Below are 17,586 nucleotides of genomic sequence, written 5' to 3'. Positions count from 1 at the left end.
CTGAGCACTTATAAGGAAAACAGAAGTTAGCCAAGAAAGCAATTAAAGCTTCAAGCCAAATCCTCTGAGGGCATAAATCAGTTGCACTACTTTATACAAGGTGAAGAGCTGCTCCTGAAATGAATTCACCCTGCTGCTGTGTTATCAAAGAACTTCTATTCACCTCTCTTGTTCACCAGCGCTTGAAAGGAAGCATCCCATGAAGTATATGCCAGAACCAACACAATATATCTCACTGCATTTCCTCATCCTATCCCCTCTGCTGATGACCTCTGGACCCTTTCTTTCAAATCCTCTGTGTTCTGATACCCCCACAGCACAAACATAGTTACCTATTTCCTACAGAAATAAACTTTGTTCAGTAACCATGGACATAGCTTATCCAGTCAGGAAAACACAAAAAACAACTGTCCATTGTGAAAAAAATGAAACTGCTCCTGTTCCCATTCAGTGACCCCATCCCCACTGACACCAGAGCAGCAATTTTTCTTATCTGAGGAAACATGACCACATGGGAGAAGATTACATGCTGGAATATTGCAGTCACATTGAGCAATACCTTTCGTTTTCCTCTTCTGTAATCACAGTACTGAAGGATAGATCTTACAGGATTTTATTGACACAGACTTTTTATAGATCCAGTTAAAAGGTCCCCAGACGCTCATTCAGCTTCCTGTACATATAGTACAAAAGCACTGCGGAATCATTGTTAATGAAAATACATTTTACTGTGAATAAGCAGGGCAGGAGAGAGGGGAATTCCAAAAGACTTTAGCAGACATCACTTGAGTGTGGCACATTACCTGTGTTAGTTTGCCATAACCAAACAGGAACACCTTCTCTTATCATTAAGGGAATTGTAAGACATGGCCTCAGTCCTTAGCCCGCATCTATCTGATTGAACTTTGGCATACGTCTCCTTCACCTCATTTCCCTATCTCAACAATAAAGACTGGTTCCTTCACTTCATCTATCTTGTCAAATTAGACATGTACATGAACCCTTTCACCCTACGTAATGTGGTTGGAATAATGTAGGAGAGCCCTAAAAGCCTTGTATCCAACCACAAAAAGATCCCTGCAGTGAAACACAGAAGCCACTAAGCTACTTACAGAGGCAGCACACTACACCACATAACAGTCTGATCTCAGCTGAGCTTCCAGAATTACGTAGATATAATTAAACTTTAATTTTATGTACTTTGAGATCCTTAGCTGAAGAATTCAGCGAACTATCACAGTAATAGCATCAACACTAGTTGAAATTGGAAAATAACTGCTTCCTTAGCCTCTTGGTTTTACACATTTATCCACTTCTGACGTTGATTTTTTTCCTATACTTTAAGGTAAAAACAAATCACAACACCAGTGAGTCTTGCTAAAATGGGAGCAAATCCCCAACAGCTTTTGTGCTATGGAACAGTGGGAAAGAAATACACATACATACACTTTTCCCATTGTAATGAAGCTCTAACCATACTTGTTTTTGAATAGGGCAACAGCAAAAACAGTTGAAATTTGAAATGTGACACTTGGCACACACATTGTCCTTAATAAGAAGTACATGGTGTGCTGTGTTTGAGGAAGACATGGGTTTTGCTTTTTTTTCCTCAGTACTAATTGACTGGAAAAAAAATCCCTTCCAATTTTAACAGAGCCTAATAAAGCTATGCCTTTCTGACATCACAACAGTTACCTTTAACTAGATTGACCAAGCTCATGGGCTGCTGAAAAGATTTGCATGAGGGAAATGTTCATAGATAGATAACATCATCCTGTCTGATTCATAAAGTGATAGAAACCTGAGTAAAATGACCTAAAAGTGGTGACTGATCCATCACAGACCAAAGATTGGCTCTTGTAGCTCAGACTTAACTCAGTCTAAATCACAGATGGAGTCAGAACACTCATTTCTTCTGGAAAAACTTGTGATTGTCTTTGAACTTCACTATGCCCTGAACTGCCTTTTCACGGAGCTGGAGGCCTTCATTTCTCTTCTCCAGTCATGAATTATTTGGAAATTATGGTTCTGGATGTCCCACTTCCTTTGCAAGTAAGCTTAAGGCCCCTTTTACTCTCCTGCCTGTGGAGGAAAAAATCCTATTTTACACTGGATGCTGCTGCTACCACCCTCACCTACCTTCAGAGTACAGTTCTCCTGCAAGTTAGAGAAAAACTATTTTCACAGAACTCTCCTATTTTTTACCTATTTATGGCCATATTTATTCCTTCATCTCTGTGGCCACTAGAAGATCACATCCATAGTGTACTTAGTCTGATCTGTCTCATTGTGAGAGTGGTCCCTGAGGAGCCTCCTTATCCTCTGGATCAAGGATTTGAAAGAGAAAAGCATGGCTATACAGGCACTTACACACATGTAATGTGTGTAGTGTATAAGTATATGCCATGCGGACCATCAGGATCCTGCGCCATTTTTGGATCAAACCACAGGCACTGAAGATTACATGAAAGACAGCAAGCCAGAAATATGTCATGGCTTAAAAGATTTGGAACTTCATCATGTGTAATGCAGGAACACGGTCATACAAATTTCTCAATTTATGGACACCTGAAGGAATCAACCTGGCATGGAGGACCACCAGCCTGGATATCTAGGCCCTATTTTCTCTGGAGAAATCAAGTGCAACTCAAATACAAAGGCAGTCAAGCATTCATTATAATCTAGATGTGTCAGAGTAATCTGCCCAGGCAGAAACAAGAAAGGGGATATATTTACAGGATTGTGACCGTGCATGTCACTCTTATTTAATGTTGTCTTTTAGTCATGGAAGTTACTCATTTACAGTTTGCTCCATAGATAGTTGGTCCCCCCTGACCCTGCAACCAGTGGAACACTTTGCAAACTCCATTTCACCTGCCCCATGCAACACCACAGTGAAAGCTCAGCAGTGTATGATGTTTCCCTCATGGATCTTAGCTGGTTAAGTTTCCAGTTTAGCAGATATAAAACATTCCTAATGCTCATAATTCAACATTGCAGCAAGCCAAACCCAGGTTCTAACCAGAAAAACAGACACCTCATGCGTGCTGCTCTAACTTTCCAGCTCAAATAATTGTCTTGTGTCTGCCAACACAGGACACATGAGTAAGACATTGGCACTGAACTGAAAACTGCAAGATCAGTTATCAGGGTTTGCAAGCTTTTCTTAGCAACAGAAAAGGCAACCATCATTTTCTGTCTGTGAAGGATTTCAGCACAAACAAGCCTCTTTAATTTCATGAAGAAGAGAGTTTTTCAGTCTCACACAAGAGGTCACGTACAGCGTTCCAGCAGTGCTGCCTGGATATAATCAAATATAGAAGTGCCCACTGCCTCTGTCTTTCACTTCTTCATTTCCCATCCTCTAGTCACTAACAACTTCAGCTAATTATAGCTACACTTTCTGCTACTTTTTGTTTGCCTTTAAAACTGATTTTAAGAAGGTCATGTCCAACACCATTATTTGGTCTGTATCAAAATCCTAGTATCTCCTTGCAACACTCGGTCTAAAGTGTCTGGCACTGCTGTGAGTCTGGGATAACAGTCTAAATCCTGATCCTTTTGCTGAAACTTTCCAAATTAAGAGAAAAATATTTTTCTCACCTGTAGGTCTTCCTAAGCTTTAAAGATACTTGTGAGGACTGCATGTTAGCAAGGGATCAGGACTCGAATCTGAGATGTGCTAGGACAACTCCATTCTTCATATCTGCTGAAACATGTCATTAGAAGGCATCCACTGTGGCAGAGCCTTTAGTCAGAATAAAGGTTTAAAGGCAAGAAGTGATGCCAGGGATGCTGGCAGGAGGTGTCACAAAGCTGTGCCAGAGAAGACAGAAAAAGCAGCTCAGTGAGATCACAGAGGTGATCTTTGACATCCACCATTCTTAGTCTTCAGCCAATACCAGGTTGGTGGCTACACATGATAAAAAATCCTGGGGATGAAAAACTGGAGCAATTACCACCAAAATGCACACTCCACCATGACACATGTGCCATTTACATCTTTCAGTACTCTTCAGCAATTGTTCCAGCCAAAAAACACAGAAGCAAAGCTAAATTTTCTTTATGCCTTTCCTATTCTTCTTGATCTGTCATGATTTAAAATTCGGAGTACAATAAATCCTTACCTATGTTGTTGTCCACCATTGCAGGAAGAATAATTTTCTGGAGAAGCACATAAGTGTTAGAGAAATGGTGAGAACCATACTATAATTCCCAGGTCTACTCCTGCTGATGATGGTTAGGACCACTGTAACAGACCAAAAGCAGGGAAGTCTCAATTCTGATGTGCTGCACAATCTGCAGAAGACTTTAACCTGTTCACTTTATGGTTTACCTCTTTTGCTGACCTTGGACACAAAAAATTAGGCTGCAGAGGCAATCACTCATACTAATTAACCCCAAATTTACAAAGCAAAAGAACACCTCTTCCACCAGGCACTGCTGAAGCACAAATTCATGTCTGGGTTCCAAGCTCTTGCTGCAGTATCAGGTCTCTTCAGCTTGGGAGTCAGAGCCACGGAATCACCTGGGTTTTTGCAAATTAATATGGCATAATGTCTTTTGTTTTAAAAATATACGCACTCCCTTGCCTTGCTGCTGAAAGAGAGCATTTTGGTACAGTTATATTGGTAATTCTGAGTTACAAGTTCTTAGAAAGAGATATTAAAGACTATTTAAATGCTGGTGCTTCTTGTTGAACTTAGAAGGGAATGAGATTGCTTACGGCTTTGCAGATTTCCCCTTATTGTACAGAAACAAATGTGTGCTCACTAAATGGCTTTAAAACTTCATTGTGCCTTACAGAGTTTTAGAATAGTTTGCACAGAGGGAGATTGAGGGGAAGACTGTTGCGTTTTGGCTAGAAAATCATATTTCAGAACAATGCTAATCAAACTACTAATGACTATCCCATGAACAAGCATGGCCAGCATTGTTCTCTGCAAAATATGTACCAGCATTGTTCAGAGACACTAAACAAGGATTCTTTTGGCTACAATTCACAGTGAAACATGTCATCATAATATCATTCGGAGGAAGAAGGCCTAATGCTTTGGATATCTACCTGAACATTATTGGTACTCCCTCACTGGAAACTAAGATATCAGCAATGCCACTTTTTGCCAGCCTTTCTTCCTTCAAACGGAATATTGTGGACTACAAGAACAACTGTTCAGTTCCAGCTAAATGAGCAACAGGTCAGCTCTAAGTAGAATAACTATAAGCCCTGAACATAATAATATAATAAGACTTTTCTAAACATCCAAAATATTGTGTTTCATGCATAATCTGCCTTAAATACTATTTTAACAAACTTATCCACCACTAATACCAATGTTGACATTGCCTTGGATTTATAATGCATTTTCAAAGGTCATTAATATTGTCATCATCAAGTATTCAGCATTTCTTCTCTGAGAGGAAAGGATTTTTGTTTTCTTGTGTTTGATCTGATAGTATCAAAGAGAAAAATTTCAATTTTTTTTCTGCAAACACTTTTGACTCGGTTGTAATTCAAGACAAAAATAAACTACATATACTCTGAAACCCTAAACATCCCACCAGACAGGAGCTGGGTTCTCTAAGCAATCTTTTTCTTCTGTAAAGACAAGCCATTTTGAATCTTTCTAGGAAGTTTTCTAAATGCAAGCTAGCTTGTGGTACCAGGATTGGTGTTACAGAAAAAGAATGCCAAATACAGAACACCCAGTTAATATTCCATGTGTGCCTTATTCTTCCCTTCAAGATATGACAAATGCTTCTGCTCTCCACCCTATAGACATTAAAGCTTCCTTCAACCCACCATTATCACAGCTGAGCACCAAAGCAGTTGCTGGGTTTCCTTTATTTGCTCCAGCTACAAAGGAAGGAAACATTATTTCTCCTACAGAGAGCCCATCTTAATGTCCCTAATGAACACCAGCTAAGACACCTGGAAGGATCCCAGGAATGCTGGAGACAAAAGCATGGAAAGCCTGGAGCAGGTTGTAATGGTTGTTGTTGTGGCAGGTCTAAGTAGAGATGATTCTTGTTGCCTCATATCAGACTGATCCTGAGCACAGACCACTTTATGAAGAAAATGTTATTTGTTTTCACACCAGTTCTCACTCCTTAATCTAATCTCTCCTCTCTAAAATGGATGTTTCCATCTGTAGTCCTCTCATAGGTCACAAGGTACCAAGGTGAACATTTTCATTTTAACATGGAAATTCTACAAACCAAATCACTGGATGGGAGTTATCACTGAGTCAGAGCACCCCAGACCAATAACCTGGCATAGCTGTTTTCAGTACCATGAGTGGTGGCATTCATATCTACCTCTATTCAGATCTCTACCTTGTTTACAACAAATAATCTTACTACAGTTTGGTAGAAGTGGCAATAACATCTACCAAACAAGACTGGATGAATTTATTTTAAAATGATTCTAAAATATATTGAATATGAGATGCACATAAAGGTCATTAAATCTGAATAGGACATCTTAAAAAGGCTCCAATAAGTGATGAAGTAAAACAGTGTTCAAAAATGCCCCCTTGACTACAGACCTTTGGCTCACTCAACAGCTGCTGGAAAAGGTATTGCAGGACTTACAGACTCTTGCAAAAATTCTACTTCGGAAGGCAAATACCTCAGCCTGGCACAAGTTTAGAAAAATAACTAGGCCAGTACAAAAGGATGTTTACTGTATTATATTTCCCTTTTAAATGTGGGCCTTGTTTCTTTTATTAAAATAACAGTATGTATGTGCTTTATCTAGGTTAAGTTATCATTTCATCAACAAACAAGTGCTGCACAGCCCCTCCACCCAACCTTGGAAATAGCCCAAATAAAAGAAAATAACGGCTATAAAGAAACACCTCAGCTTTATTATTTTACTTTTCTGAAGTACATCTTTTGTGTGACTCACATGCTTTGCCCATGACACCCATTTAACAGCTGGGGTGGCTACAGGAATCCCTGAATCTGTCTCACGCTTGCCTTTATCCACTCGGCTGTCTCACAGACAAATCAGGGGTTGACAAACCAAGTGTATCATGAGGGTCTAATAAGCATATTCATATCTGAAGCTGCTATTCTGGCTTTCAGCATAGCAGGTAAGTCCGGTTTTGATAGTTCACGGCACAGAAATATATCTGTTATGGGGTATGAGAAGCTGTTGTTAATGAAGACGTACTCAGCTTTTGATACCACTAAGCTTTCTTTCTTGAGAAAGGTAACACAAGGCAAGAGAACAGGAGAGTACAGGGCCCCGTCTGCTTAAGCAAAAATAATGCAAAACCCGGAGTTCTAATCTCACATGCATAAATTGATGCCTAAGGAGTATTATATACATCCTATTGTTTGCTATACCAACTGAAATTTTCTTTATTCAGAAGGTTCTTAGTTACATGAGTACAGCCCCACATGGTATTAACTGAGGAGGATGACACTTATGTCAGAGGATCTCCACTACACCAGTTGAATTGTGGAGTGAGAGAGACACTGACAACAGGGTCAAGCCTTGTGCTCCCATCAGCCCACCACAGGAAACCTTGGGCATAATAGCCAAGGGTATAGCACATTAAAAATACATTCTGAGAAGAAAAAAATGTCATGTTTTAAATTGCAGCTACCAAAACCTCCTTCTTCTCCTTTGCCATGTGCAAGTCATTGTTAGAAGAGCCTCTTTGTTCAGGCCAAGAAGGCTGGCGTAAGGGAAGGGAGGTGCCTGGTTCCTCAACATGAGATCCCATTAATATTACTGATAGACTATTCTTTAAAGAGATCCATCTGTTTCTTATTTGGCATATTCAGAATAGTAGCTTGTTACATTTTTACAAGAATCTGTGTGATCCAAGAAAAGCAAAACCTCATGTAATGAAAGAAAAAGAGAGAATACTTATTAAACAATCCCATCAATGCTGTACAATTTAAACATCCATCTCTAAATGGCTTCAGTCTGTTCCATTCACAGCTGTCAAATTTCTTTGCTACAGGGGGAAGGGGACAGAAGGCTACTTATTTCCCTACAGTTTTGCAAAATATGCATAGAAGTAACATCTCCTATGTACATAATAAATCTCTTCTTGCGAGTCACTGTGAAATGCTGCCCTTCATAGCTGCATTACAAACAGGTTTCTTCACTCAAAATCCTAAGCTGCCTTGCAAGAATTTAAGCTGAAGGCAGGATCTGAGGTAGGATGAAGTCAGGCTAGGACCAGTCTGTGATAGTAGGTGTCTTTGTTTGAATAACAACAGAGTGGGGAAGTCTAGAAGGTGTGCTGCCAAAGGTGGGAGAAAAAATGTCGTAGCATAAACACTAGGTCTTTCTTCAAGTATCAATTTTGTGATTTCCTAATAACTGAAAGGGCTTGTATTCAGCTTGTACTATATATATATATATATATATATATATATATATATATATATATATATATATATATGTGTGTGTGTGTGTGTGTATATGTATATAAAATTTTTTTCAAGTATCTGAAACAGTCAAGAGCATAATTTCTTAGTGAATGTAGCCAATATAAAGTAATTTGGAATCAAGTGCTTCTGCTAATGAAGAATTAAGCCTAACTATTAATATTATTTATCAGCTCTGCCCCTTCTTCTGGCTGGTACTTGAATCAACATTGTGAAATGTTATATGCCTGCTAGACTTATAAAGTAATTTAATTGTATTCTAAGATAGAACTAAATTATCTTTAAGGTCTCTTCTAACCCAAGCCATTCTACGATTGTAGGATACCATTCCAATATTTGGGATGCATGGTGTCTATTGAAAACAGTCATGCAAAAGTATTCATACAATATTTAATATACTACTTGAGCAAGGCAATGACAGGATGAGGTTGCAACAACCAAACCTAATTCTTGACCAAAAGTGAGAATTCACAGTTGAGGTTTTGAACAGTGAGACCTATATCAGATCGGAATAAAAGTTTGGTACTAAGACTAAGCTTATGAGAGGTTATTTGATGTTCAGAGACAATATTATTTTCAACAAGGTTTCTATGACTTCTACCATTAGATTCAGGACATGCCAGGAGTCAGCTGTAATCAGGCCAAGTAGATAATGCATTTAAATGCCATTACCATTAGCCTCCAAACAATTGCCTTTTTTAAACTGCCATACAACTGTGTACGAGCATTCTTCTTTTTATAGAGAAGTACTTATTCCATAGACATGAAGAGAGAGAGTAAAACTGGTGTCAGATAATAGCTGCTGAAATTTTCTTGAGTCTGCAGGCAAAAAATCACACATCAGCAAAATCATACGATCGTCAGGATTCAGAAACAAGAATTGCAATTGAACCAAATTTTAGTGGCAGAACCACAAGCTGATATGCTTCCTTTTCAGTTTCAAAATGAAAGTGCAGTTAATCACTTTCACGGGGCATGAGAGGAGCAGGAAAACAAAATCTCCTGTGCCTTCAAACACAAGCTGCTTGTGCCTGACAGAAAGAGGAGCACACCCTTGCGTCCTGTGAAAACTCCAAGTGCAAAGGGCAGCAAGCACTACACACCCCTGTTGGTCCCTACTCCATTGCCAAAATCTCTCTATTGATCTTCTACAATGCCTGGTGCTCAGTCAGCCCAAAAATAACACTGGTGTTATGGTTCAAATTTTGGATTTGAAACAATGCAAAATGAACTGGTTAGCAAAAGAGTGCTACTGATTAGCACAGACAGCAAGGGATGAAATACAGAATGCTCTGTGACAATGAAGGGTGGTATAGGAGCAGGGCATTTAATCTTGTCATATATTAGGCTAATGGGATATTCCACTAGCTGCTCTTCATGCATTGCCAGTTTGCAATATGGCTGGAAGGTGATCATGGCACAGAAAATAGAAAAGACCTCTGGTTTCCAAAGCTGGAAGGATCATGGAATAGATCTTTCAAAACTATTGGAAAAAAATGCATTGTGAAGCATCGTTCCTCTCTGGGACTACAGAGAAGTGCTGATGGTTTGCAGAGACCACTGTTAATTCCTCCAGCTCAGAAGAGTTCTTCTCATAATAAATATATCCTCCTCAGGATATACAGACACACTTCAGTGGAGACAATGCATTTCCTTTCAGCTGTCTAGCAATGAAGACATCTTGATCCCAGAGGCAATGTTAATCAGACTCCAAAAGGACCTCAGCCTACTTATTATTTCAAAACTTTGCTTGAAAGAAAAGAAATGAAAAGAGAAAGTAAAGAGAAACCTGAGAATGCAAATATATCTACAAGTACATCCTTGACATGGTTGGAGCTTCAGAATGGGTTGTGTTGGAAATTACTGTGACTAAGTAATGCACCAGAAACCCCAGAGAAGACAGGAATTCCTACACACTGCCTTCACCATTTTTGATGGAAAACTTGTGATATAGCATATTAGCCAAATTTCATATCTACTTTAGTTATTTTTAGTTCTTTCTCATCTGAGACTGAAACAGAGTAGAAATATGTAGTTATGATATTTTATGAAAATCCCTTTGTTAGGATTTTCTTCTCCTGAGAAGCTGAAGGGCCTCAGCTTCAAGTGTAAACAATTTGTTATCTGCTACTGTGGAATGCAGCAGGTGCTTTCTTGATTGGTCAGTGTGGGAAGTTTCTACTTGGTGACCAATCCAGGAGGCAGCAGCTCTCGGACTCCCTGGGAGTCACAGAACTTTGTTATTCATTCCTTTCTATTCCTGTCTCACCTTCTGATGAATCTTTCTCTCTGTTCTTTGTAGCATAATTTTAGTGTAGTCTTTTTTTATATAATATACATCATAATATAATAAACCAACGTTCTGAAACATGAAGTCAAGGTTTCTCCTTCCCTTCACCCATCCTAGCTGCCCTGAAAACCACCACATCAGAGATATTTTCAAGCCTGAAAAGCTATAAACCTGTACTTGAATGGGCAGTTTCCAATACTGCTTTCATCAGAAGTGTGATTTATCCCTGAGAACATAGGACAGATATCACATCTACCTTGAGGAATCACAGAATAAGCTGGGTTAAAAGGGACCCACAAGGATCATCAAATCCAACTCTTAGCCCTGCACAGGACCAACCCCAAGAGTCAGCATGCGCCTGAGAGTATTGTCCAAATGCTTCTTGAATTCTGTCAGGCCTGGTGCTGTGACCATGCCCTAGACAGCCTGTTAAAGAAATTAATTTCTAGCACACATGTAACTTTTATCAACTTGTTTACAAATTGTGAACCAAAAAGTGACATGAAACACCATATATGTGGAACTTAGGAACACAAACCACAGAACTATTCCAATCTCAAGTAGATGTAAAGAAGAATCTCAATTAATCTCAGACCACTCTCGCTGTTGTCTTATTGCACCAGTGAATAAAGACAGTTGCCCAAAATCTATGTCTCATTATAATGCATCAGTAAAGCAGCTAAGGTGATCATACTTCATACTTCTGGAAAGTATTGGGAGCCTGGGTTTAGAGTTGGAAGTGAATACAGAGTTTTTGTAAGAAGAGACACGGTCACAACTGACAATTCATCAAAACTGAAATTATTCCCAGAAGAACTTCCTGTCCTCAAAAAAAAAAAAAAAATTAAAACCTCAGGTTTTGAAATTCTAGAAATATGTCATTTCAACATTTTTAAAACAAAAACTCTTGGGTTTGCGGTTGAAAGCATCTTTTCCTATTGAAACTTAATTTAGTTTATATAAAAAGGTTAAAAAAAGAAAAAAAGGGATCACCATTAAAATGAAATACGTTTGTTTCTTTCTTAAGTCACTCGTATATTCACTGAGTCCCATGCCAGGCCTAAAATTTCAAAATCAACAGAATACTTGTAGGACAAGAAAACTGTTCTGTATACCCACACAGCAAAGAGAACATTAGCAGTTCAAGCTCTTCCCAGTTTCCTTGCAATGCAGCTCAGAAATTACTTTTGAGAATCTCCATGATGAATGGAAATATAGTCTAGTGCTCCAAACTTCAAAATGTTTAGAGACCTTTTTTATTTATTTTATATTATTATACATTTTTGGACAAAAACTACACAGCTAGCCCTTAGGGGACTAAAATGGAGGTGTTACTTCAACCAAAATAACCTCAAACTGTTCTTTTAGAGTAATTAAATCAAAGCATTAAATATATACACCTATATTTTACTATGGGCACTGCATGGAAAATAGATTAGTGACTGTTGATGCTGGAAGTATTATGGCAAATTGGGTTGTGGGTTTTTTTTAAAAGATAATATATTTGAAAAACTTAAGATCAGTTAGATGTTGAACTCTTCCTTCAGCATCCATCTTTTCCAATCATCTTCTCAGAAAATCACAAAGCAGAGTAACAAGAGAAAGTTGAACTTATTTGAATCAATTCAGGTTATAAATTTGTGAAACTTGAGACCAGAAAAGACTGCTTGATAAAACAATCTGAGTGCTTCTATAGGACAAACTATCAAATTTTCTCTAGGTTCCTTTATATTGTGGTCCCATCACTGTATCTGACTGACACAATGTGTTTGGCTAAAGCAAGCCTTGATGACAAACCTCCACCTGAGGGACAGCTGGGATATTTATTTAGGCACAACATACATACCTAGAAGATGGTCACTAAGGGAGTTTATACACAGACACAAAGGGAACTAGCCACTGACTACAATCTAAAACCTTAAAAACTCCCTCTGGAACTATGCATATCCATTTTGGATACAAAAGCATCAACTTCCCCTGAAATGGTTGAAAAGCTGTACCATGATTTTTTTTCAGTTCTTCTAGGATGACCTAGGACATCCCAAATATGCAGTCCTAGCTGTGCTGCCAAACCCACTCAGCATTGAAGAGTGAGTTCTTCTCATGTCCAGCTGTTCAGTCAGGCACATCTTTACCAAACTTTCAACTGGCCCACTGAATTTAGGTTTCTGCAGTGCCTGATGTCCCAAAATTCTTGAAATCTGGAGGGGGATAAAAAAACTGCAGGACTGCTATAGGGAAAAAAAAATCTTCTAAACAGTGTGCTAGATTATCCTCCAAGGAGAAGAAAATGGAAGTTTAGATTAAGAAATCATCTACAGTAATGAGAAATATCCTCAGATTTCCTTCATGGGGTGTCTTTTATTTCACTGAGTGAGCCTAGTTTATTGATTTTATTGACTGCAATAGATCAGGTCAGGAAACAGCAGTCTACATGCTTAATTGTTTATACACACTTTCATGAACTAATGTACATTCTGTTCTTCTGGGAAGAGAAAGGGTCTCTTTAGTCCCCAAAACCAAAATTAAATTAATGCTAGTAATATGAGTTGTCATGACAGAAACACATAGAAACATTAGAGTCTGTAATTTTTTTTTAATACTTTGGCATAATCATGCCAAAATCAGAAGATGCATTCAGATTAGCTCTGGTTTTCACTACTTCTAAGAGTTCTTCGTAAGGCCTTTGTGAAATTATAGACTATGGCTCTTAAAGCTAGAAAGGACCACATAGGATATTTCATGTACTTCTCTGTAGCACAACAATATAATTTCACCCAGCTGTGCATCCATTGTGTGCTAAGGCATACCAACCCCTTTCAGTTTGCAAACTTCAAGAAATGGTAAGCTCACTGCTCCTCTTCATAATTTGTTCCAGTGGCTGATAACTTCATTGTTAGCAACTGAGGAGTAACACTAGTCTAGCTGGCAACCAAAAAATACTGGGAATAGCACTACCTATAGCACTACCTGTTTAAACACTGATACTCAAGATAATTAATGTCCTTTTTGCCAGGTCTGTTCATTGTAAAAGCAACAAGGTTTTGATATTTTATTTTTTCAAGCAAATTTTTGCATTTGTTTCTCATTCATTCATGTTTCTAGAAGCTTATAAAATTTGGAGTCAAAACCATGTTCTGTTTTCCATCTCCATAGGCCACAATGCTTTCAAACAATGACTGGTACTTTCTTCTGTAGCTTTCTGTGATTTTCATGCAGCTTTTTTTTCAGGATAGAATGGAAGCCGCCTTCTCACAATGAAATTATTCCCATACGGATTCATAGCTGAAAGTTCGTAAGAGCTGCACATGCACAAAAAAGGAATAAGAAATGTGAATACTCTTAGGGATGCCACAGAACACACTTCCAGATAAAATAATAGTCTGCATTTTTGCAGATCTTTCCCTCTTCAAAGTATTGAACATGCATCCATCATCAGCTATTAAATATCCTAAGTGTTATTTTACTAAGGTTCAGCTTCTGAGCATCACAGTCAGATTCAGCTGCTGCAGTTCCAGGGGTGACAAAAACCCTCATGACTGTCAGACTCTGTAGTGCACCCGACTTTGACACATACATTGCCGGCAGCATTCTTGGAAATCTCACTCCCTGGAAGAAGGGTAGGCTATGGAAAGAGCATGTGGCACAAAGGCTGACTGCTACCATTTATTGAGACCAGGTGGTCTTGATGGGTGGGCTACAACCCCCTTATCTGCCCTCCCTCTGCAAATCTGTACTTTGAAGCTTTATGCTTACAAGTTCTGAGTCCTTTATTAGAAGCTGAGGCTCAGCAGCACAGAGGATTAGCCTTTATTGTCTCACTCATGGCCAGGCCTGTCTGAAGGTCCTTTTCTTCTGTAAGAAGTGGTTATTGACAGCAGTGGTTATTCCTGTGGAGGTTAACTCCCAGAATACATCCGTACATGGCAAGGAACCATGGTGCGGTGACTCCTAAACCAACCTGACAGCTGAGACAGTCCTGAAGCACTTGCAGAGGAGCTGCTGAGGTCCCAAAGGAGGCTCAGATATGTTTATATGGCCCTGCACCCAAGTAGTCAGCCCTCACTCTAGTTCAGAGTCACCTTGATACAGCTCTACCAGCTCAATGCCCATCTCACCATGACCACAGCAACCCATGGCCAGGAACTGCCCACTGCAGGGGATTGTTACAGCAATCAGAACTTCAGAAATGAATGCACAATAAAGACATAAAGACAGCAATAATGTACTTTAAAGTTTCATGTTTAGCATCTGTTACACTGGTGAGATGGAAGCCTAAGTTTGACTGATTTGATCAAACTAAGCAATTCAAGCATCTTCTCCCTAATTTTTAGGCCAAATAAAATTGCAGCAAGGCAGAAGCAGATGATAAATCAAAAGAAGAAAAATAGAAATTAAAGCTCAGTTCTGGCCTTTCATCTTTTATTACCCTTCTTTATGTGCATATGGTAGGTGTTCAATTCTTTCCAAGTCCCTATGATATTCCCTTGTGCTTCAGGAGCTGTAGAGCCGTAGTTGTCTATAAAAAGGCAACCTAACAGTTTCCTGTGACTGAGAGTTGAATGTGTTATTTGTTACCAGCTGGTTCATAGATAGCTTGAGCCCATGTCTTGGCTTTAAGTGATCAAACTGACTTTAAACCACTCGCTCATGGGGTACATTCATGTATAGAGAGAATTCTGTTGCAGTATTTTATTTCTGAATTATGCCATATGACTCTTTTTTCCCTAAACCCCTATTAAAACCAGAATCTGTAACATGCCAAACGCAGACTGCATTTTTTGGAAAGCTGATACCAAACGTAACAGTAAATGAACCCTTCTGAAAGGTTAAAGTTGCTTTCATATAAAACATTTTCTACCAGGAAATGGAAGTGGAATGTTGAACTAAGCATTTAACTTGAAAGAACTGTGCACAGACTCCAATGGTTGCATTATAGTTTAAAATTTAAGAAAAGCAAAGGGTTTTTATTAGCATACATATTTCTAGCTTCATAAAAAGGGTATTATGGTGACAAGGCAAAATGAATCCCAGTATTTTGGATGCTTCTTTTAACCTTCTAAAAGCTCCCTCCCTGTCCATTAAATATTCTAGGGCGAGCTTTCACAATATAGTAAAATTCATCTAACAGTTCTGCTCCCTTCACTTCCTTGGCATACTTTCTTCCCTGACATGCAGACCCATTCCTTCCCTTCCACTTCTTGATTTTCACATGGCTCCTTGATGAATGTAATTGGATTAGTAAACCAACAGAAAGCTATCCATGTTTTTATCTTGCTGAATTAGTTTTCTACCAGCTGGCAAGGTGAACCAGCTCTAGGGGTTATACAGAAATCAGAGCTGGTGCAGAAGCAATGGTTGAAAACAGTGCCCAAGATTTTCTTGGAAGACCTCAAACCCTTAAAGCCCCAATCACATGATGAGATTGCCTCTTAAAAATACAATTCCTGTTTGAGATGGTGGACCTGTTGCAGTAGATTCTGCAAAAAAATAATGGATGAAAGTAACCGTACCAGACTTGTCCCTTACAGAGACAAAAAAGATTAATGGCAGACATGCACCATGCATGCACCATTGCCCATTCTCAGGTGCAAACATTCCTGCATGAGGGCAGTGACCTCATGACACATCTTTATAGAAAACAAACAAAAAGTGTCTGTTTCCTGTGCTTTGGAAGGAAATTTTAAAATGCCAACTTTATACAGTTTTCTTGAACCTTGAGTTTGATTCTGTGATCATTGAGGAAGAGAAGAAGCCATCCAAATGAGCTTGACAGACTGAGCTGCTGCTGATTTGCCAGATTCCAGTGTCCTCAAGTGTGACACAACATTATTATTCAGTGTCCTGTATTTAAAATCAGAAGTGATTTAATCTGGCTCGCTGCCCTACCACTTGCTGACATGTTGACACCATGTAAATAATGCATAGCTCTGTGACCACACCACTTTCATGGCACATGCTGGGAGAAACAGACAACGCCTGCTATTATTATTAGCCACATCTTAGAAACCTTGGAAATTTGAAAAATTAACATCAAAATTACTTCAACTATTTGTAGTCTCCAGCTCCAAACTTCTTCATTACAGCTCAAAAGGAACCTGTGCATCCACTGTGATTAGAAACAGAGATTGCTGATTTACATCTCACATCCTTTAAAGGTCTCCCTTCTAAGATTATTTATAAATAACTGAGTTTGTTAACTGACACAGGAACACTGGCAAGACTTATATCTGCTGACCAGAAAGGTCACCATTTTAGAAGAAACCTCAAAATAAAACAAAAACCCAGTTCTAGACTGCAAAATTTGAAATAATTGGTATCAGACATTGCTCCCTGCTAACAGTACACAGTCTACTTCTACTCTTCAATCATTTCAAAAGGTAGACCTACCACAATGGCATCACAGCATGCTCATCAAACCAAAGTGAAATTGTGGTTTTCACTGGGGAACAATGTAAAGCAAAAAAGTATATTTAATATGCTACCTACTTCTTACATGAGAGTCTTTTATAATCTAAATATCATGCAACCTCAGTCCTATTGAGGGCAGACAGCAATATAAGCTGCTTTTCACAGGACATTTAACATCTATATCATTGGTACCCAGCTACTGTTTCACATGCTCTCTCCTTCAATCCTCTGACTACCAAACAGAGAAGGGGATGATTGTATTTTTACCTTTTTGCAGTTTACAATAATGGAAAAATCGCTCTTCTGCATTTCCCTGGGCCTATGTTTTCAGAGCAGGACTGTGATGTGCATTCTTCCTGTGAAGACACACAGGAGTAACTGTCAAGTCAGGAGAGATAACAGAATACAACAGTGAGAAACAGAAAGCTAGAAGTTGGGATGGCTGTGTTATTGTGAAGAACTTACCTCAGTCT

The sequence above is a fragment of the Motacilla alba genome, chromosome 3, assembly GCF_015832195.1.
Source record: "Motacilla alba alba isolate MOTALB_02 chromosome 3, Motacilla_alba_V1.0_pri, whole genome shotgun sequence".
NCBI classification, from domain to species: Eukaryota; Metazoa; Chordata; class Aves; order Passeriformes; family Motacillidae; genus Motacilla; species Motacilla alba.
This window is presented reverse-complemented; position numbering follows the sequence as displayed.